The sequence below is a fragment of the Osmerus eperlanus genome, chromosome 11 (genome assembly GCF_963692335.1).
Source record: "Osmerus eperlanus chromosome 11, fOsmEpe2.1, whole genome shotgun sequence".
In the NCBI taxonomy this organism is placed as follows: domain Eukaryota; kingdom Metazoa; phylum Chordata; class Actinopteri; order Osmeriformes; family Osmeridae; genus Osmerus; species Osmerus eperlanus.
Window position 1 is genome coordinate 934,701 of NC_085028.1, and position 27,500 is coordinate 962,200.

A 27,500-nucleotide genomic window follows, 5' to 3' on the forward strand; every position below is an offset into this window, starting at 1 on the left:
AATGCAGTTCTCTTGCGTGGACCGTCGTCGGCCTTGGTTTTAGTTGATTCGGGCTCGTTGGCACGTGAATCCTCGTGAGCTACTACGGCAAACAACGTCAGCTGGCAGTGTCCTCGTTAGTATAGTGGTCAGTATCCCTGCCTGTCACGCGGGAGACCAGGGTTCAATTCCCTGACGGGGAGAAAAATACCTTTAGCTTATCGCGGTTCATTGTAGCGTGGTTGACCGTCATCTCACAGAACTTGATTTGAAGGACACTTTACTTCTGTAGTACATGAGTGACTTACGGTAAGATGACTGGGTGGCTATTCGGGACGTCCGGCATCGCTCCAAACAAGAACGAGCAAAGGACACTTACGACGGAACAGAAAAGGAGTTGTGATCGTATCGTTTTACGTTTGATGTATCTGTTTTCAATCGTTAAAATAAACATTCCTCACATATACATTTTCGTTGTAGGATTTATTATGACATTAGATTACAAGTAAACGATTTGTGGGTCAAATTATCATTACCTGTGGTTTCAATCCAGTGTATCACTGCAACGCTGTAGCCTACGCGAGACACACGACAAAAACATCTACAGTACACAGCTGTTTAGGAAGTCAAATGGCGACAGAACATGTTCGGCACTCCCCTTACTTAAATCAAAAGTCTATCTAACTACTAACCTGAACTTCATTGCTACAGCCTAAACTTTGTCAATCTGTTCATGAAAATAATTAATTTCAGCCTAAACCGTACAACTGAACGTTTAATCGAATTCAACCAACGCAATCGCTACCGAGAGGAACACAGCAGTAGTCTAGTACTGTACCGTAGTAGTAGAATTTACCGGGACAGCTTCTCCACACAGGGCTATATCGCATTTTGCGTTGTTACCTTACAATGATCGCTACCAGTGAGCTTTTTATGAATGAGCGATTTTCCACTAAATAAATGTCAAGCTTATTTACGTTTTGGGGGGCATATTTTCAGTTAGCAGATGGTACTGTTTGAATCGCGATTCCATCTTCTACTGCCGGGTAACGTCTTAGAATAATCTTCAAAGGGGGTTCTTTATTAATGAATGAATGCAATGAGTAGGCTAAATGCATGAAAATATCACGAGAAGGGAAAAACTTAAAAGGACGTTTAAGTCATAGAGATTAGGTCAATTTGTACACCGGTCTGCCAAATTTATTCGTTTTGATTCAACGATGAGGCTGCCTCTTGCAGGGGAAATGAGAAGACATCCATTTCATTCTACACTTCACTCGTATTTTCAGTTGTAAATGAGCAGCAAAAAAAAATGCTTTTAAATCTATGTAATCTTTATAAATAATTAGTATGCATTTTTATATAAAATACAGAAATATCAGTTGTAAAAATGTAATTAAAAAACGGACCCCTGTCCAACCGACGCAAGCAAGCACACCCTACAATTTCCCCAGAAATTGTACCCTCTCTAGTTGTGCTTGTAACTTGGTAAAAAGCCATTTATCCCGAACCTCCCAAGAAGGGGATTCACCCCGCATCGCTCCACACAGGAATGAACGAATGCAGCGCCAGTCCTACTGTTCCCACACCAACACTATCGTAGCACTATTAGGGGGCGCGGTGCCAGCGGTTCCTCACGGGACGCTGATTGGTCCCAACCCCTGTGTCCTCAGTGGAAGGTTGAAACCAAGCAGCCACTGTCAAGGGCGGGTTTGGGCTCTCAGATAAAAGCTCTGGCAGGTTCCACCGAGATTTAAACTCGGATTTCTGGATTCAGAGGGCTGACCGTTACACCATGGAACCCCACCTTGAGGGTTATCCAAAAAGAGTCACGAAAGAGACTGTGCATCCCTCTGGCTTTTGGTGCGAGTTGACACGTCCCTCCTCGCGCCTCCCCTCCTAGCATGACGGCAAGACCACGTTCCGTCCAAACAGGCCCGTCAAGGACGCATTGGTGGTTCAGTGGTAGAATTCTCGCCTGCCATGCGGGAGGCCCGGGTTCGATTCCCGGCCAATGCGTTTCTCTTGCGTGGACCGTCGTCGGCCTTGGTTTTAGTTGATTCGGGCTCGTTGGCACGTGAATCCTCGTGAGCTACTACGGCAAACAACGTCAGCTGGCAGTGTCCTCGTTAGTATAGTGGTCAGTATCCCCGCCTGTCACGCGGGAGACCAGGGTTCAATTCCCTGACGGGGAGAAAAATACCTTTTGCTTATCGCGGTTCATTGTAGCGTGGTTCACCGTCATCTCACAGAACTCTTTTTGAAGGACACTTTACTTCTGTAGTACGTGAGTGAGTTACGGTAAGATGACTGGGTGGCTATTCGGGACGTCCGGCATCGCTCCAAACAAGAACGAGCAAAGGACACTTACGACGGAACAGAAAAGGAGTTGTGATCGTATCGTTTTACGTTTGTGGTGGCCGACACGTGCGGCTATCAGAACCCTCGCATCTCTCCTCGAATGACTGAAGTAACCGAGAGTAGACGATAACACAACTTGAAGTAGCTAGCTTAGTTCTTCTTAACAACATTATATTACAAATCATAATATTTGTGCTTGTAACTTGGTAAAAAGCCATTTATCCCGAACCTCCCAAGAAGGGGATTCACCCCGCATCGCTCCACACAAGAATGAACGAATGCAGCGCCAGTCCTACTGTTCCCACACCAACACTATGGTAGCACTATTAGGGGGCGCGGTGCCAGCGGTTCCTCACAGGACGCTCATTGGTCCCAACCCCTGTGTCCTCAGTGGAAGGTTGAAACCAAGCAGGCACTGTCAAGAGCGGGTTTGGGCTCTCAGATAAAAGCTCTTGCAGGTTCCACCGAGATTTGAACTCGGATTTCTGGATTCAGAGGGCTGACCGTTACACCATGGAACCCCACCTTGAGGGTTATCCAAAAAGAGTCACGAAAGAGACTGTGCATCCCTCTGGCTTTTGGTGCGAGTTGACACGTCCCTCCTCGCGCCTCCCCTCCTAGCATGACGGCAAGTTCATGTTCCGTCCAAAACGACCCTTCAAGGAAGCATTGGTGGTTCAGTGGTAGAATTCTCGCCTGCCACGCGGGAGGCCCGGGTTCGATTCCCGGCCAATGCATATCTCTTGCGTGGACCGTCGTCGGCCTTGGTTTGAGTTGATTCGGGCTCGTTGGCACGTGAATCCTCGTGAGCTACTACGGCAAACAACGTCAGCTGGCAGTGTCCTCGTCAGTATAGTGGTCAGTATCCCCGCCTGTCACGCGGGAGACCAGGGTTTAATTCCCTGACGGGGAGAAAAATACATTTGGCTTATCGCGGTTCATTGTAGCGTGGTTCACCGTCATCTCACAGAACTCTTTTTGAAGGACACTTTACTTCTGTAGTACGTGAGTGAGTTACGGTAAGATGACTGGGTGGCTATTCGGGACGTCCGGCATCGCTCCAAACAAGAACGAGCAAAGGACACTTACGACGGAACAGAAAAGGAGTTGTGATCGTATCGTTTTACGTTTGTGGTGGCCGACACGTGCGGCTATCAGAACCCTCGCATCTCTCCTCGAATGACTGAAGTAACCGAGAGTAGACGATAACACAACTTGAAGTAGCTAGCTTAGTTCTTCTTAACAACATTATATTACAAATCATAATATTTGTGCTTGTAACTTGGTAAAAAGCCATTTATCCCGAACCTCCCAAGAAGGGTATTCACCCCGCATCGCTCCACACAAGAATGAACGAATGCAGCGCCAGTCCTACTGTTCCCACACCAACACTATGGTAGCACTATTAGGGGGCGCGGTGCCAGCGGTTCCTCACGGGACGCTGATTGGTCCCAACCCCTGTGTCCTCAGTGGAAGGTTGAAACCAAGCAGCCACTGTCAAAGGCGGGTTTGGGCTCTCAGATAAAAGCTCTTGCAGGTTCCACCGAGATTTGAACTCGGATTTCTGGATTCAGAGGGCTGACCGTTACACCATGGAACCCCACCTTGAGGGTTATCCAAAAAGAGTCACGAAAGAGACTGTGCATCCCTCTGGCTTTTGGTGCGAGTTGACACGTCCCTCCTCGCGCCTCCCCTCCTAGCATGACAGCAAGTTCACGTTCCGTCCAAAACGACCCGTCAAGGAAGCATTGGTGGTTCAGTGGTAGAATTCTCGCCTGCCACGCGGGAGGCCCGGGTTCAATTCCCGGCCAATGCATATCTCTTGCGTGGAGGCCTTGGTTTGAGTTGATTCGGGCTCGTTGGCACGTGAATCCTCGTGAGCTACTACGGCAAACAACATCAGCTGGCAGTGTCCTCGTTAGTATAGTGGTCAGTATCCCAGCCTGTCACGCGGGAGACCAGGGTTCAATTCCCTGACGGGGAGAAAAATACTTTTTCCTTATCGCGGTTCATTGTAGCGTGGTTCACCGTCATCTCACAGAACTTGATTTGAAGGACACTTTACTTCTGTAGTACGTGAGTGAGTTACGGTAAGATGACTGGGTGGATATTCGGGACGTCCGGCATCGCTCCAAACAAGAACGAGCAAAGGACACTTACGACGTAACAGAAAAGGAGTTGTGATCGTATCGTTTTACGTTTGTGGTGGCCGACGCGTGCGGCTATCAGAACCCTCGCATCTCTCCTCGAATGACTGTAGTAACCGAGAGTAGACGATAACACAACTTAAAGTAGCTAGCTTAGTTCTTCTTAACAACATTATATTACAAATCATAATATTTGTGCTTGTAACTTGGTAAAAAGCCATTTATCCCGAACCTCCCAAGAAGGGGATTCACCCCGCATCGCTCCACACAAGAATGAACGAATGCAGCGCCAGTCCTACTGTTCCCACACCAACACTATGGTAGCACTATTAGGGGGCGCGGTGCCAGCGGTTCCTCACGGGACGCTGATTGGTCCCAACCCCTGTGTCCTCAGTGGAAGGTTGAAACCAAGCAGCCACTGTCAAGGGCGGGTTTGGGCTCTCAGATAAAAGCTCTTGCAGGTTCCACCGAGATTTGAACTCGGATTTCTGGATTCAGAGGGCTGACCGTTACACCATGGAACCCCACCTTGAGGGTTATCCAAAAAGAGTCACGAAAGAGACTGTGCATCCCTCTGGCTTTTGGTGCGAGTTGACACGTCCCTCCTCGCGCCTCCCCTCCTAGCATGACGGCAAGACCACGTTCCGTCCAAACAGGCCCGTCAAGGACGCATTGGTGGTTCAGTGGTAGAATTCTCGCCTGCCATGCGGGAAGCCCGGGTTCGATTCCCGGCCAATGCATTTTTCTTGCGTGGACCGTCGTCGGCCTTGGTTTTAGTTGATTCGGGCTCGTTGGCACATGAATCCTCGTGAGCTACTACGGCAAACAACGTCAGCTGGCAGTGTCCTCGTTAGTATAGTGGTCAGTATCCCTGCCTGTCACGCGGGAGACCAGGGTTCAATTCCCTGACGGGGAGAAAAATACCTTTTGCTTATCGCGGTTCATTGTAGCGTGGTTCACCGTCATCTCACAGAACTCTTTTTGAAGGACACTTTACTTCTGTAGTACGTGAGTGAGTTACGGTAAGATGACTGGGTGGCTATTCGGGACGTTCGGCATCGCTCCAAACAAGAACGAGCAAAGGACACTTACGACGGAACAGAAAAGGAGTTGTGATCGTATCGTTTTACGTTTGTGGTGGCCGACACGTGCGGCTATCAGAACCCTCGCATCTCTCCTCGAATGACTGAAGTAACCGAGAGTAGACGATAACACAACTTGAAGTAGCTAGCTTAGTTCTTCTTAACAACATTATATTACAAATCATAATATTTGTGCTTGTAACTTGGTAAAAAGCCATTTATCCCGAACCTCCCAAGAAGGGGATTCACCCCGCATCGCTCCACACAAGAATGAACGAATGCAGCGCCAGTCCTACTGTTCCCACACCAACACTATGGTAGCACTATTAGGGGGCGCGGTGCCAGCGGTTCCTCACGGGACGCTGATTGGTCCCAACCCCTGTGTCCTCAGTGGAAGGTTGAAACCAAGCAGCCACTGTCAAGGGCGGGTTTGGGCTCTCAGATAAAAGCTCTTGCAGGTTCCACCGAGATTTGAACTCGGATTTCTGGATTCAGAGGGCTGACCGTTACACCATGGAACCCCACCTTGAGGGTTATCCAAAAAGAGTCACGAAAGAGACTGTGCATCCCTCTGGCTTTTGGTGCGAGTTGACACGTCCCTCCTCGCGCCTCCCCTCCTAGCATGACAGCAAGTTCACGTTCCGTCCAAAACGACCCGTCAAGGAAGCATTGGTGGTTCAGTGGTAGAATTCTCGCCTGCCACGCGGGAGGCCCGGGTTCAATTCCCGGCCAATGCATATCTCTTGCGTGGACTGTCGTCGGCCTTGGTTTGAGTTGATTCGGGCTCGTTAGCACGTGAATCCTCGTGAGCTACTACGGCAAACAACGTCAGCTGGCAGTGTCCTCGTTAGTATAGTGGTCAGTATCCCCGCCTGTCACGCGGGAGACCAGGGTTCAATTCCCTGACGGGGAGAAAAATACTTTTTCCTTATCGCGGTTTATTGTAGCGTGGTTCACCGTCATCTCACAGAACTTGATTTGAAGGACACTTTACTTCTGTAGTACGTGAGTGAGTTACGGTAAGATGACTGGGTGGATATTCGGGACGTCCGGCATCGCTCCAAACAAGAACGAGCAAAGGACACTTACGACGGAACAGAAAAGGAGTTGTGATCGTATCGTTTTACGTTTGTGGTGGCCGACGCGTGCGGCTATCAGAACCCTCGCATCTCTCCTCGAATGACTGAAGTAACCGAGAGTAGACGATAACACAACTTGAAGTAGCTAGCTTTGTTCTTCTTAACAACATTATATTACAAATCATAATATTTGTGCTTGTAACTTGGTAAAAAGCCATTTATCCCGAACCTCCCAAGAAGGGGATTCACCCCGCATCGCTCCACACAAGAATGAACGAATGCAGCGCCAGTCCTACTGTTCCCACACCAACACTATGGTAGCACTATTAGGGGGCGCGGTGCCAGCGGTTCCTCACGGGACGCTGATTGGTCCCAACCCCTGTGTCCTCAGTGGAAGGTTGAAACCAAGCAGCCACTGTCAAGGGCGGGTTTGGGCTCTCAGATAAAAGCTCTGTCAGGTTCCACCGAGATTTAAACTCGGATTTCTGGATTCAGAGGGCTGACCGTTACACCATGGAACCCCACCTTGAGGGTTATCCAAAAAGAGTCACGAAAGAGACTGTGCATCCCTCTGGCTTTTGGTGCGAGTTGACACGTCCCTCCTCGCGCCTCCCCTCCTAGCATGACGGCAAGAACACGTTGCGTCCAAACAGGCCCGTCAAGGACGCATTGGTGGTTCAGTGGTAGAATTCTTGCCTGCCATGCGGGAGGCCCGGGTTCGATTCCCGGCCAATGCATTTCTCTTGCGTGGACCGTCGTCGGCCTTGGTTTTAGTTGATTCGGGCTCGTTGGCACGTGAATCCTCGTGAGCTACTACGGCAAACAACGTCAGCTGGCAGTGTCCTCGTTAGTATAGTGGTCAGTATCCCTGCCTATCACGCGGGAGACCAGGGTTCAATTCCCTGACGGGGAGAAAAATACTTTTTCCTTATCGCGGTTCATTGTAGCGTGGTTCACCGTCATCTCACAGAACTTGATTTGAAGGACACTTTACTTCTGTAGTACGTGAGTGAGTTACGGTAAGATGACTGGGTGGCTATTCGGGACGTCCGGCATCGCTCCAAACAAGAACGAGCAAAGGACACTTACGACGGAACAGAAAAGGAGTTGTGATCGTATCGTTTTACGTTTGTGGTGGCCGACACGTGCGGCTATCAGAACCCTCGCATCTCTCCTCGAATGACTGAAGTAACCGAGAGTAGACGATAACACAACTTGAAGTAGCTAGCTTAGTTCTTCTTAACAACATTATATTACAAATCATAATATTTGTGCTTGTAACTTGGTAAAAAGCCATTTATCCCGAACCTCCCAAGAAGGGGATTCACCCCGCATCGCTCCACACAAGAATGAACGAATGCAGCGCCAGTCCTACTGTTCCCACACCAACACTATGGTAGCACTATTAGGGGGCGCGGTGCCAGCGGTTCCTCACGGGACGCTGATTGGTCCCAACCCCTGTGTCCTCAGTGGAAGGTTGAAACCAAGCAGCCACTGTCAAGGGCGGGTTTGGGCTCTCAGATAAAAGCTCTGGCAGGTTCCACCGAGATTTGAACTCGGATTTCTGGATTCAGAGGGCTGACCGTTACACCATGGAACCCCACCTTGAGGGTTATCCAAAAAGAGTCACGAAAAAGAGACTGTGCATCCCTCTGGCTTTTGGTGCGAGTTGACACGTCCCTCCTCGCGCCTCCCCTCCTAGCATGACGGCAAGACCACGTTCCGTACAAACCAGCCCGTCAAGGAAGCATTGGTGGTTCAGTGGTAGAATTCTCGCCTGCCACGCGGGAGGCCCGGTTTCGATTCCCGGCCAATGCATATCTCTTGCGTGGACCGTCGTCGGCCTTGGTTTGAGTTTATTCGGGCTCGTTGTCACGTGAATCCTCGTGAGCTACTACGGCAAACAACGTCAGCTGGCAGTGTCCTCGTTAGTATAGTGGTCAGTATCCCCGCCTGTCACGCGGGAGACCAGGGTTCAATTCCCTGACGGGGAGAAAAATACTTTTTCCTTATCGCGGTTCATTGTAGCGTGGTTCACCGTCATCTCACAGAACTTGATTTGAAGGACACTTTACTTCTGTAGTACGTGAGTGAGTTACGGTAAGATGACTGGGTGGATATTCGGGACGTCCGGCATCGCTCCAAACAAGAACGAGCAAAGGACACTTACGACGTAACAGAAAAGGAGTTGTGATCGTATCGTTTTACGTTTGTGGTGGCCGACGCGTGCGGCTATCAGAACCCTCGCATCTCTCCTCGAATGACTGTAGTAACCGAGAGTAGACGATAACACAACTTAAAGTAGCTAGCTTAGTTCTTCTTAACAACATTATATTACAAATCATAATATTTGTGCTTGTAACTTGGTAAAAAGCCATTTATCCCGAACCTCCCAAGAAGGGGATTCACCCCGCATCGCTCCACACAAGAATGAACGAATGCAGCGCCAGTCCTACTGTTCCCACACCAACACTATGGTAGCACTATTAGGGGGCGCGGTGCCAGCGGTTCCTCACGGGACGCTGATTGGTCCCAACCCCTGTGTCCTCAGTGGAAGGTTGAAACCAAGCAGCCACTGTCAAGGGCGGGTTTGGGCTCTCAGATAAAAGCTCTGGCAGGTTCCACCGAGATTTGAACTCGGATTTCTGGATTCAGAGGGCTGACCGTTACACCATGGAACCCCACCTTGAGGGTTATCCAAAAAGAGTCACGAAAAAGAGACTGTGCATCCCTCTGGCTTTTGGTGCGAGTTGACACGTCCCTCCTCGCGCCTCCCCTCCTAGCATGACGGCAAGACCACGTTCCGTCCAAACCTGCCCGTCAAGGACGCATTGGTGGTTCAGTGGTAGAATTCTCGCCTGCCACGCGGGAGGCCCGGGTTCTATTCCCGGCCAATGCATTTCTCTTGCGTGGACTGTCGTCGGCCTTGGTTTGAGTTGATTCGGGCTCGTTGGCACGTGAATCCTCGTGAGCTACTACGGCAAACAACGTCAGCTGGCAGTGTCCTCGTTAGTATAGTTGTCAGTATCCCCGCCTGTCACGCGGGAGACCAGGGTTCAATTTCCTGACGGGGAGAAAAATACCTTTAGCTTATCGCGGTTCATTGTAGCGTGGTTGACCGTCATCTCACAGAACTTGATTTGAAGGACACTTTACTTCTGTAGTACGTGAGTGACTTACGGTAAGATGACTGGGTGGCTATTCGGGACGTCCGGCATCGCTCCAAACAAGAACGAGCAAAGGACACTTACGACGGAACAGAAAAGGAGTTGTGATCGTATCGTTTTACGTTTGTGGTGGGCGACGCGTGCGGCTATCAGAACCCTCGCATCTCTCCTCGAATGACTGAAGTAACCGAGAGTAGACGATAACACAACTTGAAGTAGCTAGCTTAGTTCTTCTTAACAACATTATATTACAAATCATAATATTTGTGCTTGTAACTTGGTAAAAAGCCATTTATCCCGAACCTCCAAAGAAGGGGATTCACCCCGCATCGCTCCACACAAGAATGAACGAATGCAGCGCCAGTCCTACTGTTCCCACACCAACACTATGGTAGCACTATTAGGGGGCGCGGTGCCAGCGGTTCCTCACAGGACGCTGATTGGTCCCAACCCCTGTGTCCTCAGTGGAAGGTTGAAACCAAGCAGCCACTGTCAAGGGCGGGTTTGGGCTCTCAGATAAAAGCTCTGGCAGGTTCCACCGAGATTTGAACTTGGATTTCTGGATTCAGAGGGCTGACCGTTACACCATGGAACCCCACCTTGAGGGTTATCCAAAAAGAGTCACGAAAAAGAGACTGTGCATCCCTCTGGCTTTTGGTGCGAGTTGACACGTCCCTCCTCGCGCCTCCCCTCCTAGCATGACGGCAAGACCACGTTCCGTCCAAACAGTCCCGTCAAGGACACATTGGTGGTTCAGTGGTAGAATTCTCGCCTGCCAAGCGGGAGGCCCGGGTTCGATTCCCGGCCAATGCATATCTCTTGCGTGGACCGTCGTCGGCCTTGGTTTGAGTTGATTCGGGCTCGTTGGCACGTGAATCCTCGTGAGCTACTACGGCAAACAACGTCAGCTGGCAGTGTCCTCGTTAGTATAGTGGTCAGTATCCCAGCCTGTCACGCGGGAGACCAGTGTTCAATTCCCTGACGGGGAGACAAATACTTTTTCCTTATCGCGGTTCATTGTAGCGTGGTTCACCGTCATCTCACAGAACTTGATTTGAAGGACACTTTACTTCTGTAGTACGTGAGTGAGTTACGGTAAGATGACTGGGTGGATATTCGGGACGTCCGGCATCGCTCCAAACAAGAACGAGCAAAGGACACTTACGACGTAACAGAAAAGGAGTTGTGATCGTATCGTTTTACGTTTGTGGTGGCCGACGCGTGCGGCTATCAGAACCCTCGCATCTCTCCTCGAATGACTGTAGTAACCGAGAGTAGACGATAACACAACTTAAAGTAGCTAGCTTAGTTCTTCTTAACAACATTATATTACAAATCATAATATTTGTGCTTGTAGCTTGGTAAAAAGCCATTTATCCCGAACCTCCCAAGAAGGGGATTCACCCCGCATCGCTCCACACAAGAATGAACGAATGCAGCGCCAGTCCTACTGTTCCCACACCAACACTATGGTAGCACTATTAGGGGGCGCGGTGCCAGCGGTTCCTCACGGGACGCTGATTGGTCCCAACCCCTGTGTCCTCAGTGGAAGGTTGAAACCAAGCAGCCACTGTCAAGGGCGGGTTTGGGCTCTCAGATAAAAGCTCTGGCAGGTTCCACCGAGATTTGAACTCGGATTTCTGGATTCAGAGGGCTGACCGTTACACCATGGAACCCCACCTTGAGGGTTATCCAAAAAGAGTCACGAAAAAGAGACTGTGCATCCCTCTGGCTTTTGGTGCGAGTTGACACGTCCCTCCTCGCGCCTCCCCTCCTAGCATGACGGCAAGACCACGTTCCGTCCAAACCTGCCCGTCAAGGACGCATTGGTGGTTCAGTGGTAGAATTCTCGCCTGCCACGCGGGAGGCCCGGGTTCTATTCCCGGCCAATGCATTTCTCTTGCGTGGACTGTCGTCGGCCTTGGTTTGAGTTGATTCGGGCTCGTTGGCACGTGAATCCTCGTGAGCTACTACGGCAAACAACGTCAGCTGGCAGTGTCCTCGTTAGTATAGTTGTCAGTATCCCCGCCTGTCACGCGGGAGACCAGGGTTCAATTTCCTGACGGGGAGAAAAATACCTTTAGCTTATCGCGGTTCATTGTAGCGTGGTTGACCGTCATCTCACAGAACTTGATTTGAAGGACACTTTACTTCTGTAGTACGTGAGTGACTTACGGTAAGATGACTGGGTGGCTATTCGGGACGTCCGGCATCGCTCCAAACAAGAACGAGCAAAGGACACTTACGACGGAACAGAAAAGGAGTTGTGATCGTATCGTTTTACGTTTGTGGTGGGCGACGCGTGCGGCTATCAGAACCCTCGCATCTCTCCTCGAATGACTGAAGTAACCGAGAGTAGACGATAACACAACTTGAAGTAGCTAGCTTAGTTCTTCTTAACAACATTATATTACAAATCATAATATTTGTGCTTGTAACTTGGTAAAAAGCCATTTATCCCGAACCTCCAAAGAAGGGGATTCACCCCGCATCGCTCCACACAAGAATGAACGAATGCAGCGCCAGTCCTACTGTTCCCACACCAACACTATGGTAGCACTATTAGGGGGCGCGGTGCCAGCGGTTCCTCACGGGACGCTGATTGGTCCCAACCCCTGTGTCCTCAGTGGAAGGTTGAAACCAAGCAGCCACTGTCAAGGGCGGGTTTGGGCTCTCAGATAAAAGCTCTGGCAGGTTCCACCGAGATTTGAACTTGGATTTCTGGATTCAGAGGGCTGACCGTTACACCATGGAACCCCACCTTGAGGGTTATCCAAAAAGAGTCACGAAAAAGAGACTGTGCATCCCTCTGGCTTTTGGTGCGAGTTGACACGTCCCTCCTCGCGCCTCCCCTCCTAGCATGACGGCAAGACCACGTTCCGTCCAAACAGTCCCGTCAAGGACACATTGGTGGTTCAGTGGTAGAATTCTCGCCTGCCACGCGGGAGGCCCGGGTTCGATTCCCGGCCAATGCATATCTCTTGCGTGGACCGTCGTCGGCCTTGGTTTGAGTTGATTCGGGCTCGTTGGCACGTGAATCCTCGTGAGCTACTACGGCAAACAACGTCAGCTGGCAGTGTCCTCGTTAGTATAGTGGTCAGTATCCCAGCCTGTCACGCGGGAGACCAGTGTTCAATTCCCTGACGGGGAGACAAATACTTTTTCCTTATCGCGGTTCATTGTAGCGTGGTTCACCGTCATCTCACAGAACTTGATTTGAAGGACACTTTACTTCTGTAGTACGTGAGTGAGTTACGGTAAGATGACTGGGTGGATATTCGGGACGTCCGGCATCGCTCCAAACAAGAACGAGCAAAGGACACTTACGACGTAACAGAAAAGGAGTTGTGATCGTATCGTTTTACGTTTGTGGTGGCCGACGAGTGCGGCTATCAGAACCCTCGCATCTCTCCTCGAATGACTGTAGTAACCGAGAGTAGACGATAACACAACTTAAAGTAGCTAGCTTAGTTCTTCTTAACAACATTATATTACAAATCATAATATTTGTGCTTGTAACTTGGTAAAAAGCCATTTATCCCGAACCTCCCAAGAAGGGGATTCACCCCGCATCGCTCCACACAAGAATGAACGAATGCAGCGCCAGTCCTACTTTTCCCACACCAACACTATGGTAGCACTATTAGGGGGCGCGGTGCCAGCGGTTCCTCACGGGACGCTGATTGGTCCCAACCCCTGTGTCCTCAGTGGAAGGTTGAAACCAAGCAGCCACTGTCAAGGGCGGGTTCGGGCTCTCAGATAAAAGCTCTTGCATGTTCCACCGAGATTTGAACTCGGATTTCTGGATTCAGAGGGCTGACCGTTACACCATGGAACCCCACCTTGAGGGTTATCCAAAAAGAGTCACGAAAGAGACTGTGCATCCCTCTGGCTTTTGGTGCGAGTTGACACGTCCCTCCTCGCGCCTCCCCTCCTAGCATGACGGCAAGACCACGTTCCGTACAAACCAGCCCGTCAAGGAAGCATTGGTGGTTCAGTGGTAGAATTCTCGCCTGCCACGCGGGAGGCCCGGTTTCGATTCCCGGCCAATGCATATCTCTTGCGTGGACCGTCGTCGGCCTTGGTTTGAGTTTATTCGGGCTCGTTGTCACGTGAATCCTCGTGAGCTACTACGGCAAACAACGTCAGCTGGCAGTGTCCTCGTTAGTATAGTGGTCAGTATCCCTGCCTGTCACGCGGGAGACCAGGGTTCAATTCCCTGACGGGGAGAAAAATACTTTTTCCTAATCGCGGTTCATTGTAGCGTGGTTCACCGTCATCTCACAGAACTTGATTTGAAGGACACTTTACTTCTGTAGTACGTTAGTGAGTTACGGTAAGATGACTGGGTGGATATTCGGGACGTCCGGCATCGCTCCAAACAAGAACGAGCAAAGGACACTTACGACGTAACAGAAAAGGAGTTGTGATCGTATCGTTTTACGTTTGTGGTGGCCGACGCGTGCGGCTATCAGAACCCTCGCATCTCTCCTCGAATGACTGTAGTAACCGAGAGTAAACGATAACACAACTTAAAGTAGCTAGCTTAGTTCTTCTTAACAACATTATATTACAAATCATAATATTTGTGCTTGTAACTTGGTAAAAAGCCATTTATCCCGAACCTCCCAAGGAGGGGATTCACCCAGCATCGCTCCACACAAGAATGAACGAATGCAGTGCCAGTCCTACTGTTCCCACACCAACACTATGGTAGCACTATTAGGGGGCGCGGTGCCAGCGGTTCCTCACGGGACGCTGATTGGTCCCAACCCCTGTGTCCTCAGTGGAAGGTTGAAACCAAGCAGCCACTGTCAAGGGCGGGTTTGGGCTCTCAGATAAAAGCTCTGGCAGGTTCCACCGAGATTTGAACTCGGATTTCTGGATTCAGAGGGCTGACCGTTACACCATGGAACCCCACCTTGAGGGTTATCCAAAAAGAGTCACGAAAAAGAGACTGTGCATCCCTCTGGCTTTTGGTGCGAGTTGACACGTCCCTCCTCGCGCCTCCCCTCCTAGCATGACGGCAAGACCACGTTCCGTACAAACCAGCCCGTCAAGGAAGCATTGGTGGTTCAGTGGTAGAATTCTCGCCTGCCATGCGGGAGGCCCGGGTTCGATTCCCGGCCAATGCATATCTCTTGCGTGGACCGTCGTCGGCCTTGGTTTGAGTTGATTCGGGCTCGTTGGCACGTGAATCCTCGTGAGCTACTACGGCAAACAACGTCAGCTGGCAGTGTCCTCGTTAGTATAGTGGTCAGTATCCCCGCCTGTCACGCGGGAGACCAGGGTTCAATTCCCTGACGGGGAGAAAAATACTTTTTCCTTATCGCGGTTCATTGTAGCGTGGTTCACCGTCATCTCACAGAACTTGATTTGAAGGACACTTTACTTCTGTAGTACGTTAGTGAGTTACGGTAAGATGACTGGGTGGATATTCGGGACGTCCGGCATCGCTCCAAACAAGAACGAGCAAAGGACACTTACGACGTAACAGAAAAGGAGTTGTGATCGTATCGTTTTACGTTTGTGGTGGCCGACGCGTGCGGCTATCAGAACCCTCGCATCTCTCCTCGAATGACTGTAGTAACCGAGAGTAAACGATAACACAACTTAAAGTAGCTAGCTTAGTTCTTCTTAACAACATTATATTACAAATCATAATATTTGTGCTTGTAACTTGGTAAAAAGCCATTTATCCCGAACCTCCCAAGGAGGGGATTCACCCAGCATCGCTCCACACAAGAATGAACGAATGCAGTGCCAGTCCTACTGTTCCCACACCAACACTATGGTAGCACTATTAGGGGGCGCGGTGCCAGCGGTTCCTCACGGGACGCTGATTGGTCGCAACCCCTGTGTCCTCAGTGGAAGGTTGAAACCAAGCAGCCACTGTCAAGGGCGGGTTTGGGCTCTCAGATAAAAGCTCTTGCAGGTTCCACCGAGATTTGAACTCGGATTTCTGGATTCAGAGGGCTGACCGTTACACCATGGAACCCCACCTTGAGGGTTATCCAAAAAGAGTCACGAAAGAGACTGTGCATCCCTCTGGCTTTTGGTGCGAGTTGACACGTCCCTCCTCGCGCCTCCCCTCCTAGCATGACGGCAAGACCACGTTCCGTACAAACCAGCCCATCAAGGAAGCACTGGTGGTTCAGTGGTAGAATTCTAGCCTGCCACGCGGGAGGCCCGGGTTCGATTCCCGGCCAATGCATATCTCTTGCGTGGACCGTCGTCGGCCTTGGTTTGAGTTTATTCGGGCTCGTTGGCACGTGAATCCTCGTGAGCTACTACGGCAAACAACGTCAGCTGGCAGTGTCCTCGTTAGTATAGTGGTCAGTATCCCCGCCTGTCACGCGGGAGACCAGGGTTCAATTCCCTGACGGGGAGAAAAATACTTTTTCCTTATCGCGGTTCATTGTAGCGTGGTTCACCGTCATCTCACAGAACTTGATTTGAAGGACACTTTACTTCTGTAGTACGTGAGTGAGTTACGGTAAGATGACTGGGTGGATATTCGGGACGTCCGGCATCGCTCCAAACAAGAACGAGCAAAGGACACTTACGACGTAACAGAAAAGGAGTTGTGATCGTATCGTTTTACGTTTGTGGTGGCCGACGCGTGCGGCTATCAGAACCCTCGCATCTCTCCTCGAATGACTGTAGTAACCGAGAGTAGACGATAACACAACTTAAAGTAGCTAGCTTAGTTCTTCTTAACAACATTATATTACAAATCATAATATTTGTGCTTGTAACTTGGTAAAAAGCCATTTATCCCGAACCTCCCAAGAAGGGGATTCACCCCGCATCGCTCCACACAAGAATGAACGAATGCAGCGCCAGTCCTACTGTTCCCACACCAACACTATGGTAGCACTATTAGGGGGCGCGGTGCCAGCGGTTCCTCACGGGACGCTGATTGGTCCCAACCCCTGTGTCCTCAGTGGAAGGTTGAAACCAAGCAGCCACTGTCAAGGGCGGGTTTGGGCTCTCAGATAAAAGCTCTTGCAGGTTCCACCGAGATTTGAACTCGGATTTCTGGATTCAGAGGGCTGACCGTTACACCATGGAACCCCACCTTGAGGGTTATCCAAAAAGAGTCACGAAAGAGACTGTGCATCCCTCTGGCTTTTGGTGCGAGTTGACACGTCCCTCCTCGCGCCTCCCCTCCTAGCATGACGGCAAGACCACGTTCCGTACAAACCAGCCCGTCAAGGAAGCATTGGTGGTTCAGTGGTAGAATTCTCGCCTGCCATGCGGGAGGCCCGGGTTCGATTCCCGGCCAATGCATATCTCTTGCGTGGACCGTCGTCGGCCTTGGTTTGAGTTGATTCGGGCTCGTTGGCACGTGAATCCTCGTGAGCTACTACGGCAAACAACGTCAGCTGGCAGTGTCCTCGTTAGTATAGTGGTCAGTATCCCCGCCTGTCACGCGGGAGACCAGGGTTCAATTCCCTGACGGGGAGAAAAATACTTTTTCCTTATCGCGGTTCATTGTAGCGTGGTTCACCGTCATCTCACAGAACTTGATTTGAAGGACACTTTACTTCTGTAGTACGTTAGTGAGTTACGGTAAGATGACTGGGTGGATATTCGGGACGTCCGGCATCGCTCCAAACAAGAACGAGCAAAGGACACTTACGACGTAACAGAAAAGGAGTTGTGATCGTATCGTTTTACGTTTGTGGTGGCCGACGCGTGCGGCTATCAGAACCCTCGCATCTCTCCTCGAATGACTGTAGTAACCGAGAGTAAACGATAACACAACTTAAAGTAGCTAGCTTAGTTCTTCTTAACAACATTATATTACAAATCATAATATTTGTGCTTGTAACTTGGTAAAAAGCCATTTATCCCGAACCTCCCAAGGAGGGGATTCACCCAGCATCGCTCCACACAAGAATGAACGAATGCAGTGCCAGTCCTACTGTTCCCACACCAACACTATGGTAGCACTATTAGGGGGCGCGGTGCCAGCGGTTCCTCACGGGACGCTGATTGGTCGCAACCCCTGTGTCCTCAGTGGAAGGTTGAAACCAAGCAGCCACTGTCAAGGGCGGGTTTGGGCTCTCAGATAAAAGCTCTTGCAGGTTCCACCGAGATTTGAACTCGGATTTCTGGATTCAGAGGGCTGACCGTTACACCATGGAACCCCACCTTGAGGGTTATCCAAAAAGAGTCACGAAAGAGACTGTGCATCCCTCTGGCTTTTGGTGCGAGTTGACACGTCCCTCCTCGCGCCTCCCCTCCTAGCATGACGGCAAGACCACGTTCCGTACAAACCAGCCCATCAAGGAAGCACTGGTGGTTCAGTGGTAGAATTCTAGCCTGCCACGCGGGAGGCCCGGGTTCGATTCCCGGCCAATGCATATCTCTTGCGTGGACCGTCGTCGGCCTTGGTTTGAGTTTATTCGGGCTCGTTGGCACGTGAATCCTCGTGAGCTACTACGGCAAACAACGTCAGCTGGCAGTGTCCTCGTTAGTATAGTGGTCAGTATCCCCGCCTGTCACGCGGGAGACCAGGGTTCAATTCCCTGACGGGGAGAAAAATACTTTTTCCTTATCGCGGTTCATTGTAGCGTGGTTCACCGTCATCTCACAGAACTTGATTTGAAGGACACTTTACTTCTGTAGTACGTGAGTGAGTTACGGTAAGATGACTGGGTGGATATTCGGGACGTCCGGCATCGCTCCAAACAAGAACGAGCAAAGGACACTTACGACGTAACAGAAAAGGAGTTGTGATCGTATCGTTTTACGTTTGTGGTGGCCGACGCGTGCGGCTATCAGAACCCTCGCATCTCTCCTCGAATGACTGTAGTAACCGAGAGTAGACGATAACACAACTTAAAGTAGCTAGCTTAGTTCTTCTTAACAACATTATATTACAAATCATAATATTTGTGCTTGTAACTTGGTAAAAAGCCATTTATCCCGAACCTCCCAAGAAGGGGATTCACCCCGCATCGCTCCACACAAGAATGAACGAATGCAGCGCCAGTCCTACTGTTCCCACACCAACACTATGGTAGCACTATTAGGGGGCGCGGTGCCAGCGGTTCCTCACGGGACGCTGATTGGTCCCAACCCCTGTGTCCTCAGTGGAAGGTTGAAACCAAGCAGCCACTGTCAAGGGCGGGTTTGGGCTCTCAGATAAAAGCTCTTGCAGGTTCCACCGAGATTTGAACTCGGATTTCTGGATTCAGAGGGCTGACCGTTACACCATGGAACCCCACCTTGAGGGTTATCCAAAAAGAGTCACGAAAGAGACTGTGCATCCCTCTGGCTTTTGGTGCGAGTTGACACGTCCCTCCTCGCGCCTCCCCTCCTAGCATGACGGCAAGACCACGTTCCGTACAAACCAGCCCGTCAAGGAAGCATTGGTGGTTCAGTGGTAGAATTCTCGCCTGCCATGCGGGAGGCCCGGGTTCGATTCCCGGCCAATGCATATCTCTTGCGTGGACCGTCGTCGGCCTTGGTTTGAGTTGATTCGGGCTCGTTGGCACGTGAATCCTCGTGAGCTACTACGGCAAACAACGTCAGCTGGCAGTGTCCTCGTTAGTATAGTGGTCAGTATCCCCGCCTGTCACGCGGGAGACCAGGGTTCAATTCCCTGACGGGGAGAAAAATACTTTTTCCTTATCGCGGTTCATTGTAGCGTGGTTCACCGTCATCTCACAGAACTTGATTTGAAGGACACTTTACTTCTGTAGTACGTTAGTGAGTTACGGTAAGATGACTGGGTGGATATTCGGGACGTCCGGCATCGCTCCAAACAAGAACGAGCAAAGGACACTTACGACGTAACAGAAAAGGAGTTGTGATCGTATCGTTTTACGTTTGTGGTGGCCGACGCGTGCGGCTATCAGAACCCTCGCATCTCTCCTCGAATGACTGTAGTAACCGAGAGTAAACGATAACACAACTTAAAGTAGCTAGCTTAGTTCTTCTTAACAACATTATATTACAAATCATAATATTTGTGCTTGTAACTTGGTAAAAAGCCATTTATCCCGAACCTCCCAAGGAGGGGATTCACCCAGCATCGCTCCACACAAGAATGAACGAATGCAGTGCCAGTCCTACTGTTCCCACACCAACACTATGGTAGCACTATTAGGGGGCGCGGTGCCAGCGGTTCCTCACGGGACGCTGATTGGTCGCAACCCCTGTGTCCTCAGTGGAAGGTTGAAACCAAGCAGCCACTGTCAAGGGCGGGTTTGGGCTCTCAGATAAAAGCTCTTGCAGGTTCCACCGAGATTTGAACTCGGATTTCTGGATTCAGAGGGCTGACCGTTACACCATGGAACCCCACCTTGAGGGTTATCCAAAAAGAGTCACGAAAGAGACTGTGCATCCCTCTGGCTTTTGGTGCGAGTTGACACGTCCCTCCTCGCGCCTCCCCTCCTAGCATGACGGCAAGACCACGTTCCGTACAAACCAGCCCATCAAGGAAGCACTGGTGGTTCAGTGGTAGAATTCTAGCCTGCCACGCGGGAGGCCCGGGTTCGATTCCCGGCCAATGCATATCTCTTGCGTGGACCGTCGTCGGCCTTGGTTTGAGTTTATTCGGGCTCGTTGGCACGTGAATCCTCGTGAGCTACTACGGCAAACAACGTCAGCTGGCAGTGTCCTCGTTAGTATAGTGGTCAGTATCCCCGCCTGTCACGCGGGAGACCAGGGTTCAATTCCCTGACGGGGAGAAAAATACTTTTTCCTTATCGCGGTTCATTGTAGCGTGGTTCACCGTCATCTCACAGAACTTGATTTGAAGGACACTTTACTTCTGTAGTACGTGAGTGAGTTACGGTAAGATGACTGGGTGGATATTCGGGACGTCCGGCATCGCTCCAAACAAGAACGAGCAAAGGACACTTACGACGTAACAGAAAAGGAGTTGTGATCGTATCGTTTTACGTTTGTGGTGGCCGACGCGTGCGGCTATCAGAACCCTCGCATCTCTCCTCGAATGACTGTAGTAACCGAGAGTAGACGATAACACAACTTAAAGTAGCTAGCTTAGTTCTTCTTAACAACATTATATTACAAATCATAATATTTGTGCTTGTAACTTGGTAAAAAGCCATTTATCCCGAACCTCCCAAGAAGGGGATTCACCCCGCATCGCTCCACACAAGAATGAACGAATGCAGCGCCAGTCCTACTGTTCCCACACCAACACTATGGTAGCACTATTAGGGGGCGCGGTGCCAGCGGTTCCTCACGGGACGCTGATTGGTCCCAACCCCTGTGTCCTCAGTGGAAGGTTGAAACCAAGCAGCCACTGTCAAGGGCGGGTTTGGGCTCTCAGATAAAAGCTCTTGCAGGTTCCACCGAGATTTGAACTCGGATTTCTGGATTCAGAGGGCTGACCGTTACACCATGGAACCCCACCTTGAGGGTTATCCAAAAAGAGTCACGAAAGAGACTGTGCATCCCTCTGGCTTTTGGTGCGAGTTGACACGTCCCTCCTCGCGCCTCCCCTCCTAGCATGACGGCAAGACCACGTTCCGTACAAACCAGCCCGTCAAGGAAGCATTGGTGGTTCAGTGGTAGAATTCTCGCCTGCCATGCGGGAGGCCCGGTTTCGATTCCCGGCCAATGCATATCTCTTGCGTGGACCGTCGTCGGCCTTGGTTTGAGTTTATTCGGGCTCGTTGGCACGTGAATCCTCGTGAGCTACTACGGCAAACAACGTCAGCTGGCAGTGTCCTCGTTAGTATAGTGGTCAGTATCCCCGCCTGTCACGCGGGAGACCAGGGTTCAATTCCCTGACGGGGAGAAAAATACCTTTAGCTTATCGCGGTTCATTGTAGCGTGGTTGACCGTCATCTCACAGAACTTGATTTGAAGGACACTTTACTTCTGTAGGGAAGCATTGGTGGTTCAGTGGTAGAATTCTCGCCTGCCATGCGGGAGGCCCGGTTTCGATTCCCGGCCAATGCATATCTCTTGCGTGGACCGTCGTCGGCCTTGGTTTGAGTTGATTCGGGCTCGTTGGCACGTGAATCCTTGTGAGCTACTACGGCAAACAACGTCAGCTGGCAGTGTCCTCGTTAGTATAGTGGTCAGTATCCCCGCCTGTCACGCGGGAGACCAGGGTTCAGTTCCCTGACGGGGAGAAAAATACTTTTTCCTTATCGCGGTTCATTGTAGCGTGGTTCACCGTCATCTCACAGAACTTGATTTGAAGGACACTTTACTTCTGTAGTACGTGAGTGAGTTACGGTAAGATGACTGGGTGGATATTCGGGACGTCCGGCATCGCTCCAAACAAGAACGAGCAAAGGACACTTACGACGTAACAGAAAAGGAGTTGTGATCGTATCGTTTTACGTTTGTGGTGGCCGACGCGTGCGGCTATCAGAACCCTCGCATCTCTCCTCGAATGACTGTAGTAACCGAGAGTAGACGATAACACAACTTAAAGTAGCTAGCTTAGTTCTTCTTAACAACATTATATTACAAATCATAATATTTGTGCTTGTAACTTGGTAAAAAGCCATTTATCCCGAACCTCCCAAGAAGGGGATTCACCCCGCATCGCTCCACACAAGAATGAACGAATGCAGCGCCAGTCCTACTGTTCCCACACCAACACTATGGTAGCACTATTAGGGGGCGCGGTGCCAGCGGTTCCTCACGGGACGCTGATTGGTCCCAACCCCTGTGTCCTCAGTGGAAGGTTGAAACCAAGCAGCCACTGTCAAGGGCGGGTTTGGGCTCTCAGATAAAAGCTCTTGCAGGTTCCACCGAGATTTGAACTCGGATTTCTGGATTCAGAGGGCTGACCGTTACACCATGGAACCCAACCTTGAGGGTTATCCAAAAAGAGTCACGAAAGAGACTGTGCATCCCTCTGGCTTTTGGTGCGAGTTGACACGTCCCTCCTCGCGCCTCCCCTCCTAGCATGACGGCAAGACCACGTTCCGTACAAACCAGCCCGTCAAGGAAGCATTGGTGGTTCAGTGGTAGAATTCTCGCCTGCCATGCGGGAGGCCCGGTTTCGATTCCCGGCCAATGCATATCTCTTGCGTGGACCGTCGTCGGCCTTGGTTTGAGTTTATTCGGGCTCGTTGGCACGTGAATCCTCGTGAGCTACTACGGCAAACAACGTCAGCTGGCAGTGTCCTCGTTAGTATAGTGATCAGTATCCCCGCCTGTCACGCGGGAGACCAGGGTTCAATTCCCTGACGGGGAGAAAAATACCTTTAGCTTATCGCGGTTCATTGTAGCGTGGTTCACCGTCATCTCACAGAACTTGATTTGAAGGACACTTTACTTCTGTAGTACGTGAGTGAGTTACGGTAAGATGACTGGGTGGATATTCGGGACGTCCGGCATCGCTCCAAACAAGAACGAGCAAAGGACACTTACGACGTAACAGAAAAGGAGTTGTGATCGTATCGTTTTACGTTTGTGGTGGCCGACGCGTGCGGCTATCAGAACCCTCGCATCTCTCCTCGAATGACTGTAGTAACCGAGAGTAGACGATAACACAACTTAAAGTAGCTAGCTTAGTTCTTCTTAACAACATTATATTACAAATCATAATATTTGTGCTTGTAACTTGGTAAAAAGCCATTTATCCCGAACCTCCCAAGAAGGGGATTCACCCCGCATCGCTCCACACAAGAATGAACGAATGCAGCGCCAGTCCTACTGTTCCCACACCAACACTATGGTAGCACTATTAGGGGGCGCGGTGCCAGCGGTTCCTCACGGGACGCTGATTGGTCCCAACCCCTGTGTCCTCAGTGGAAGGTTGAAACCAAGCAGCCACTGTCAAGGGCGGGTTTGGGCTCTCAGATAAAAGCTCTTGCAGGTTCCACCGAGATTTGAACTCGGATTTCTGGATTCAGAGGGCTGACCGTTACACCATGGAACCCAACCTTGAGGGTTATCCAAAAAGAGTCACGAAAGAGACTGTGCATCCCTCTGGCTTTTGGTGCGAGTTGACACGTCCCTCCTCGCGCCTCCCCTCCTAGCATGACGGCAAGACAACGTTCCGTACAAACCAGCCCGTCAAGGAAGCATTGGTGGTTCAGTGGTAGAATTCTCGCCTGCCATGCGGGAGGCCCGGTTTCGATTCCCGGCCAATGCATATCTCTTGCGTGGACCGTCGTCGGCCTTGGTTTGAGTTTATTCGGGCTCGTTGGCACGTGAATCCTCGTGAGCTACTACGGCAAACAACGTCAGCTGGCAGTGTCCTCGTTAGTATAGTGATCAGTATCCCCGCCTGTCACGCGGGAGACCAGGGTTCAATTCCCTGACGGGGAGAAAAATACCTTTAGCTTATCGCGGTTCATTGTAGCGTGGTTGACCGTCATCTCACAGAACTTGATTTGAAGGACACTTTACTTCTGTAGTACGTGAGTGACTTACGGTAAGATGACTGGGTGGCTATTCGGGACGTCCGGCATCGCTCCAAACAAGAACGAGCAAAGGACACTTACGACGGAACAGAAAAGGAGTTGTGATCGTATCGTTTTACGTTTGTGGTGGGCGACGCGTGCGGCTATCAGAACCCTCGCATCTCTCCTCGAATGACTGAAGTAACCGAGAGTAGACGATAACACAACTTGAAGTAGCTAGCTTAGTTCTTCTTAACAACATTATATTACAAATCATAATATTTGTGCTTGTAACTTGGTAAAAAGCCATTTATCCCGAACCTCCAAAGAAGGGGATTCACCCCGCATCGCTCCACACAAGAATGAACGAATGCAGCGCCAGTCCTACTGTTCCCACACCAACACTATGGTAGCACTATTAGGGGGCGCGGTGCCAGCGGTTCCTCACGGGACGCTGATTGGTCCCAACCCCTGTGTCCTCAGTGGAAGGTTGAAACCAAGCAGCCACTGTCAAGGGCGGGTTTGGGCTCTCAGATAAAAGCTCTGGCAGGTTCCACCGAGATTTGAACTCGGATTTCTGGATTCAGAGGGCTGACCGTTACACCATGGAACCCCACCTTGAGGGTTATCCAAAAAGAGTCACGAAAAAGAGACTGTGCATCCCTCTGGCTTTTGGTGCGAGTTGACACGTCCCTCCTCGCGCCTCCCCTCCTAGCATGACGGCAAGACCACGTTCCGTCCAAACAGGCCCGTCAAGGACGCATTGGTGGTTCAGTGGTAGAATTCACGCCTGCCACGCGGGAGGCCCGGGTTCGATTCCCGGCCAATGCATATCTCTTGCGTGGACCGTCGTCGGCCTTGGTTTGAGTTGATTCGGGCTCGTTGGCACGTGAATCCTCGTGAGCTACTACGGCAAACAACGTCAGCTGGCAGTGTCCTCGTTAGTATAGTGGTCAGTATCCCAGCCTGTCACGCGGGAGACCAGGGTTCAATTCCCTGACGGGGAGAAAAATACTTTTTCCTTATCGCGGTTCATTGTAGCGTGGTTCACCGTCATCTCACAGAACTTGATTTGAAGGACACTTTACTTCTGTAGTACGTGAGTGAGTTACGGTAAGATGACTGGGTGGATATTCGGGACGTCCGGCATCGCTCCAAACAAGAACGAGCAAAGGACACTTACGACGTAACAGAAAAGGAGTTGTGATCGTATCGTTTTACGTTTGTGGTGGCCGACGCGTGCGGCTATCAGAACCCTCGCATCTCTCCTCGAATGACTGTAGTAACCGAGAGTAGACGATAACACAACTTAAAGTAGCTAGCTTAGTTCTTCTTAACAACATTATATTACAAATCATAATATTTGTGCTTGTAACTTGGTAAAAAGCCATTTATCCCGAACCTCCCAAGAAGGGGATTCACCCCGCATCGCTCCACACAAGAATGAACGAATGCAGCGCCAGTCCTACTGTTCCCACACCAACACTATGGTAGCACTATTAGGGGGCGCGGTGCCAGCGGTTCCTCACGGGACGCTGATTGGTCCCAACCCCTGTGTCCTCAGTGGAAGGTTGAAACCAAGCAGCCACTGTCAAGGGCGGGTTTGGGCTCTCAGATAAAAGCTCTGGCAGGTTCCACCGAGATTTGAACTCGGATTTCTGGATTCAGAGGGCTGACCGTTACACCATGGAACCCCACCTTGAGGGTTATCCAAAAAGAGTCACGAAAAAGAGACTGTGCATCCCTCTGGCTTTTGGTGCGAGTTGACACGTCCCTCCTCGCGCCTCCCCTCCTAGCATGACGGCAAGACCACGTTCCGTACAAACCAGCCCGTCAAGGAAGCATTGGTGGTTCAGTGGTAGAATTCTCGCCTGCCATGCGGGAGGCCCGGTTTCGATTCCCGGCCAATGCATATCTCTTGCGTGGACCGTCGTCGGCCTTGGTTTGAGTTGATTCGGGCTCGTTGGCACGTGAATCCTCGTGAGCTACTACGGCAAACAACGTCAGCTGGCAGTGTCCTCGTTAGTATAGTGGTCAGTATCCCCGCCTGTCACGCGGGAGACCAGGGTTCAGTTCCCTGACGGGGAGAAAAATACTTTTTCCTTATCGCGGTTCATTGTAGCGTGGTTCACCGTCATCTCACAGAACTTGATTTGAAGGACACTTTACTTCTGTAGTACGTGAGTGAGTTACGGTAAGATGACTGGGTGGATATTCGGGACGTCCGGCATCGCTCCAAACAAGAACGAGCAAAGGACACTTACGACGTAACAGAAAAGGAGTTGTGATTGTATCGTTTTACGTTTGTGGTGGCCGACGCGTGCGGCTATCAGAACCCTCGCATCTCTCCTCGAATGACTGTAGTAACCGAGAGTAGACGATAACACAACTTAAAGTAGCTAGCTTAGTTCTTATTAACAACATTATATTACAAATCATAATATTTGTGCTTGTAACTTGGTAAAAAGCCATTTATCCCGAACCTCCCAAGAAGGGGATTCACCCCGCATCGCTCCACACAAGAATGAACGAATGCAGCGCCAGTCCTACTCTTCCCACACCAACACTATGGTAGCACTATTAGGGGGCGCGGTGCCAGCGGTTCCTCACGGGACGCTGATTGGTCCCAACCCCTGTGTCCTCAGTGGAAGGTTGAAACCAAGCAGCCACTGTCAAGGGCGGGTTTGGGCTCTCAGATAAAAGCTCTGGCAGGTTCCACCGAGATTTGAACTCGGATTTCTGGATTCAGAGGGCTGACCGTTACACCATGGAACCCCACCTTGAGGGTTATCCAAAAAGAGTCACGAAAAAGAGACTGTGCATCCCTCTGGCTTTTGGTGCGAGTTGACACGTCCCTCCTCGCGCCTCCCCTCCTAGCATGACGGCAAGACCACGTTCCGTCCAAACCTGCCCGTCAAGGACGCATTGGTGGTTCAGTGGTAGAATTCTCGCCTGCCACGCGGGAGGCCCGGGTTCGATTCCCGGCCAATGCATTTCTCTTGCGTGGACTGTCGTCGGCCTTGGTTTGAGTTGATTCGTGCTCGTTGGCACGTGAATCCTCGTGAGCTACTACGGCAAACAACGTCAGCTGGCAGTGTCCTCGTTAGTATAGTGGTCAGTATCCCCGCCTGTCACGCGGTAGACCAGGGTTCAATTTCCTGACGGGGAGAAAAATACCTTTAGCTTATCGCGGTTCATTGTAGCGTGGTTGACCGTCATCTCACAGAACTTGATTTGAAGGACACTTTACTTCTGTAGTACGTGAGTGACTTACGGTAAGATGACTGGGTGGCTATTCGGGACGTCCGGCATCGCTCCAAACAAGAAC

General features: G+C 50.7%; 27 non-coding genes across 27 annotated transcripts in view; all 27 read left to right on the plus strand.

Annotated features, from left to right (window-relative positions):
- trnag-gcc (transfer RNA glycine (anticodon GCC)) overlaps positions 1-6 on the plus strand; it is a 71-nt gene extending 65 nt beyond the window's left edge. Inside the window, exon 1 of the tRNA in view lies at positions 1-6. This exon is cut by the window's left edge and continues 65 nt beyond it. This is a non-coding gene — a tRNA (tRNA-Gly).
- A 1,921-nt stretch (positions 7-1,927) lies between these two features.
- On the plus strand, positions 1,928-1,998 carry trnag-gcc (transfer RNA glycine (anticodon GCC)). Its single transcript has one exon. It is a non-coding gene; the product is annotated as a tRNA-Gly (tRNA).
- A 1,008-nt stretch (positions 1,999-3,006) lies between these two features.
- trnag-gcc (transfer RNA glycine (anticodon GCC)) lies at positions 3,007-3,077 on the plus strand. The gene has a single exon. It is a non-coding gene; the product is annotated as a tRNA-Gly (tRNA).
- Positions 3,078-4,085: 1,008 nt separating this feature from the next.
- On the plus strand, positions 4,086-4,156 carry trnag-gcc (transfer RNA glycine (anticodon GCC)). The gene has a single exon. It is a non-coding gene; the product is annotated as a tRNA-Gly (tRNA).
- Positions 4,157-5,156: 1,000 nt separating this feature from the next.
- On the plus strand, positions 5,157-5,227 carry trnag-gcc (transfer RNA glycine (anticodon GCC)). Its single transcript has one exon. It is a non-coding gene; the product is annotated as a tRNA-Gly (tRNA).
- Positions 5,228-6,235: 1,008 nt separating this feature from the next.
- Positions 6,236-6,306, plus strand: trnag-gcc (transfer RNA glycine (anticodon GCC)). The gene has a single exon. It is a non-coding gene; the product is annotated as a tRNA-Gly (tRNA).
- A 1,008-nt stretch (positions 6,307-7,314) lies between these two features.
- On the plus strand, positions 7,315-7,385 carry trnag-gcc (transfer RNA glycine (anticodon GCC)). The gene has a single exon. It is a non-coding gene; the product is annotated as a tRNA-Gly (tRNA).
- A 104-nt stretch (positions 7,386-7,489) lies between these two features.
- trnad-auc (transfer RNA aspartic acid (anticodon AUC)) lies at positions 7,490-7,561 on the plus strand. Its single transcript has one exon. It is a non-coding gene; the product is annotated as a tRNA-Asp (tRNA).
- An 834-nt stretch (positions 7,562-8,395) lies between these two features.
- Positions 8,396-8,466, plus strand: trnag-gcc (transfer RNA glycine (anticodon GCC)). The gene has a single exon. It is a non-coding gene; the product is annotated as a tRNA-Gly (tRNA).
- Positions 8,467-9,476: 1,010 nt separating this feature from the next.
- trnag-gcc (transfer RNA glycine (anticodon GCC)) lies at positions 9,477-9,547 on the plus strand. The gene has a single exon. It is a non-coding gene; the product is annotated as a tRNA-Gly (tRNA).
- Positions 9,548-10,557: 1,010 nt separating this feature from the next.
- On the plus strand, positions 10,558-10,628 carry trnag-gcc (transfer RNA glycine (anticodon GCC)). Its single transcript has one exon. It is a non-coding gene; the product is annotated as a tRNA-Gly (tRNA).
- A 1,010-nt stretch (positions 10,629-11,638) lies between these two features.
- trnag-gcc (transfer RNA glycine (anticodon GCC)) lies at positions 11,639-11,709 on the plus strand. The gene has a single exon. It is a non-coding gene; the product is annotated as a tRNA-Gly (tRNA).
- A 1,010-nt stretch (positions 11,710-12,719) lies between these two features.
- On the plus strand, positions 12,720-12,790 carry trnag-gcc (transfer RNA glycine (anticodon GCC)). Its single transcript has one exon. It is a non-coding gene; the product is annotated as a tRNA-Gly (tRNA).
- Positions 12,791-13,798: 1,008 nt separating this feature from the next.
- trnag-gcc (transfer RNA glycine (anticodon GCC)) lies at positions 13,799-13,869 on the plus strand. The gene has a single exon. It is a non-coding gene; the product is annotated as a tRNA-Gly (tRNA).
- A 1,010-nt stretch (positions 13,870-14,879) lies between these two features.
- Positions 14,880-14,950, plus strand: trnag-gcc (transfer RNA glycine (anticodon GCC)). Its single transcript has one exon. It is a non-coding gene; the product is annotated as a tRNA-Gly (tRNA).
- A 1,008-nt stretch (positions 14,951-15,958) lies between these two features.
- trnag-gcc (transfer RNA glycine (anticodon GCC)) lies at positions 15,959-16,029 on the plus strand. Its single transcript has one exon. It is a non-coding gene; the product is annotated as a tRNA-Gly (tRNA).
- Positions 16,030-17,037: 1,008 nt separating this feature from the next.
- trnag-gcc (transfer RNA glycine (anticodon GCC)) lies at positions 17,038-17,108 on the plus strand. The gene has a single exon. It is a non-coding gene; the product is annotated as a tRNA-Gly (tRNA).
- A 1,008-nt stretch (positions 17,109-18,116) lies between these two features.
- trnag-gcc (transfer RNA glycine (anticodon GCC)) lies at positions 18,117-18,187 on the plus strand. The gene has a single exon. It is a non-coding gene; the product is annotated as a tRNA-Gly (tRNA).
- A 1,008-nt stretch (positions 18,188-19,195) lies between these two features.
- trnag-gcc (transfer RNA glycine (anticodon GCC)) lies at positions 19,196-19,266 on the plus strand. Its single transcript has one exon. It is a non-coding gene; the product is annotated as a tRNA-Gly (tRNA).
- A 1,008-nt stretch (positions 19,267-20,274) lies between these two features.
- Positions 20,275-20,345, plus strand: trnag-gcc (transfer RNA glycine (anticodon GCC)). Its single transcript has one exon. It is a non-coding gene; the product is annotated as a tRNA-Gly (tRNA).
- Positions 20,346-21,353: 1,008 nt separating this feature from the next.
- On the plus strand, positions 21,354-21,424 carry trnag-gcc (transfer RNA glycine (anticodon GCC)). Its single transcript has one exon. It is a non-coding gene; the product is annotated as a tRNA-Gly (tRNA).
- Positions 21,425-21,693: 269 nt separating this feature from the next.
- On the plus strand, positions 21,694-21,764 carry trnag-gcc (transfer RNA glycine (anticodon GCC)). The gene has a single exon. It is a non-coding gene; the product is annotated as a tRNA-Gly (tRNA).
- A 1,008-nt stretch (positions 21,765-22,772) lies between these two features.
- On the plus strand, positions 22,773-22,843 carry trnag-gcc (transfer RNA glycine (anticodon GCC)). The gene has a single exon. It is a non-coding gene; the product is annotated as a tRNA-Gly (tRNA).
- A 1,008-nt stretch (positions 22,844-23,851) lies between these two features.
- trnag-gcc (transfer RNA glycine (anticodon GCC)) lies at positions 23,852-23,922 on the plus strand. The gene has a single exon. It is a non-coding gene; the product is annotated as a tRNA-Gly (tRNA).
- A 1,010-nt stretch (positions 23,923-24,932) lies between these two features.
- Positions 24,933-25,003, plus strand: trnag-gcc (transfer RNA glycine (anticodon GCC)). Its single transcript has one exon. It is a non-coding gene; the product is annotated as a tRNA-Gly (tRNA).
- A 1,010-nt stretch (positions 25,004-26,013) lies between these two features.
- trnag-gcc (transfer RNA glycine (anticodon GCC)) lies at positions 26,014-26,084 on the plus strand. Its single transcript has one exon. It is a non-coding gene; the product is annotated as a tRNA-Gly (tRNA).
- Positions 26,085-27,094: 1,010 nt separating this feature from the next.
- On the plus strand, positions 27,095-27,165 carry trnag-gcc (transfer RNA glycine (anticodon GCC)). The gene has a single exon. It is a non-coding gene; the product is annotated as a tRNA-Gly (tRNA).
- Positions 27,166-27,500: the final 335 nt, after the last annotated feature.